Source organism: Populus nigra, chromosome 2 (assembly GCF_951802175.1).
Source record: "Populus nigra chromosome 2, ddPopNigr1.1, whole genome shotgun sequence".
In the NCBI taxonomy this organism is placed as follows: Eukaryota; Viridiplantae; Streptophyta; class Magnoliopsida; order Malpighiales; family Salicaceae; genus Populus; species Populus nigra.
Genome location: NC_084853.1, coordinates 15,019,916 through 15,022,415, shown reverse-complemented (window position 1 = coordinate 15,022,415; position 2,500 = coordinate 15,019,916).

The following is a 2,500-nucleotide window of genomic DNA, read 5'->3' as shown; positions in this document are numbered from 1 at the left end:
ACGACAGGCCACCGCGCTGGCTCGTCCAGCGTCGACAGTCCCTCGTCCAGGTTTCAGATCGCGCCAAGTCGAACCCATGACCTGCTCAAGCCATCGTGCGCTGCCGAATTCGCATCTGCGTGTAGGCTGCCATTCCACGCGGCAGCCCCTGTTTTCGTCAGCGTGCCCCCCTGACGAATTTTCCTGCCTGGCCCAGTCCAGCGTCCAGCCCCTGTTCGTCGAAAAATCTGCGCTGCCGATTTTCCACGCGGCAGCCCCTCTTTTCGTCAGCGTGCCCCCCTGACGAATTTTCCTGCCTGGCCCGGCCAGTCCAGCCCCTGTTCGTCGAAAAATCTGCGCTGCCGATTTTCCACGCGGCAGCCCCTCTTTTCGTCAGCGTGCCCCCCTGACGAATTTTCCTGCCTGGCCCGGCCGGTCCAGCATCCAGCCCCTGTTCGTCGAAAAATCTGCGCTGCCGATTTTCCACGCGGCAGCCCCTGTTTTCCTCAGCGTGCCCCCCTGACGAATGTTCGTTGAAAAATCTGCGCTGCCGATTTTCCACGCGGCAGCCCCTCTTTTCGTCAGCGTGCCCCCCTGACGAATGTTCGTCGAAAAATCTGCGCTGCCGATTTTCCACGCGGCAGCCCCTCTTTTCGTCAGCGTGCCCCCTGACGAATTTTCCTGCCTGGCCCAGTCCAGCGTCCAGCCCCTGTTCGTCGAAAAATCTGCGCTGCCGATTTTCCACGCGGCAGCCCCTCTTTTCGTCAGCGTGCCCCCCTGACGAATTTTCCTGCCTGGCCCGGCCAGTCCAGCCCCTGTTCGTCGAAAAATCTGCGCCGCTGATTTTCCACGCGGCAGCCCCTCTTTTCGTCAGCGTGCCCCCCTGACGAATTTTCCTGCCTGGCCCGGCCGGTCCAGCCCCTGTTCGTCGAAAAATCTGCGCTGCCGATTTTCCACTCCGCAGCCCCTGTTTTCGTCAGCGTGGCCCCCTGACGAATTTTCCTGCCTGGCCCGGCCAGTCCAGCGCCCAGCCCCTGTTCGTCGAAAAATCTGCGCTGCCGATTTTCCCCGACGAACCTGCAGCTGCACAAATCCGCGCTGCCACTGCCCCATTGTCTGGACCAACAGTCTTTTCCATCAAGCCCTGGACTATAAATCGTCCAGACTCATCGCCAGCACCCGCTGCCGATTCTGCCGACTTTGCCGATTTCGTCGGCGCTGCCGATTCCAACACTGCACCCACCGTGTCTAAACCAGCGCTGTTTCGTCAGCGTGTCCCCTTGACGAATTTCCCTGCCTGGCCTGGACAGTCCATCTTCCAGCCCATGTTCATCGAAAAATCTGCGCTGCCGATTTCCCCGACGAACCTGCAGCTGCACAAATCTGCGCTGCCGATTTCCCCCCCTGTCGGCATGGCTGCCGCTGCCCCGATGTCCAGACCAACAGTCTTTTTTGTCGACTTTGCCGATTTTGTCCGCGCTGCCGATTCCAACACTACCCCCTGCATCCAAACCAGCATTGTTTCGTCAGCTCTTCCCCTGACGATTTTAGCCCTGTAACAAACAGTAGGCCTCCAATCCCGCCAACGGGAGCCAAGTTGATAGGGAAGAGAATTGAATGACGCGCCTGGTCCTCGCACCCCGCCACCCGAGGGGCCTTTTTCCCGGCAGCCTCTGAAAAACTCTAGCTTTCACGGTCCTCGCCGCCCCTCACCACCATGGCAGGCCTCTAATCCCACCCATCAGCAGTTGTAGCCGATAGGGCAGTGATTTGAATGACGCGTCGCGGGCCGCCGGGTCATCTCACCCGGCCATTAATTGGAGCGTTTTTGGCTGGCCGAGGATGGGGGGATGGATCTCTTCCGAAAAAGCAAACAGTACATCGGGAGTTATGTTGACGGGGCATGGAATTGAATGACCCGTCGCGGGCCGCCGGGTCATCTCACCCGGCCATCCCGGGGAGCGTTTTTCCCGGCAGCATCGGGGAAACTCTTGCTTTCACTGCCCGCTGCCCAAGTCCCCACTCGCATCGGCCCCCCGCGCCAACAAGCCAACGCTGCCGAATCGGCAGACACTGCTGCCGAATCTGCCGACACTGCCCCGCGGGCTGCCACTGCCCCAGTGTCTAAACCAGCGGTCTTTCTCATCGAGCCTTGGACTATCCAGTCCGTCCTGACTCATCGCCAGCACCTGCTGCCGATTCTGCCGACTTTGCCGATTTCGTCGGCGCTGCCGATTCCACCACTGCCCGCCGTGCCTGAACCAGCGCTGTTTCGTCAGCGTGTCCCCTCGACGAATTTTCCTGCCTGGCCTGGACAGTCCACCGTCCAGCCCGTGTTCGTCGAAAAATCTGCGCTGCCGATTCTGCCGACTTTGCCGATTTCGTCGGCGCTGCCGATTCCAACACTGCCCGCCGTGCCTGAACCAGCGCTGTTTCGTCAGCGTGTCCCCTCGACAAATTTTCCTGCCTGGCCTGGACAGTCCATCGCCCAGCCCATGTTCGTCGCAAAATCTGCGCTGCC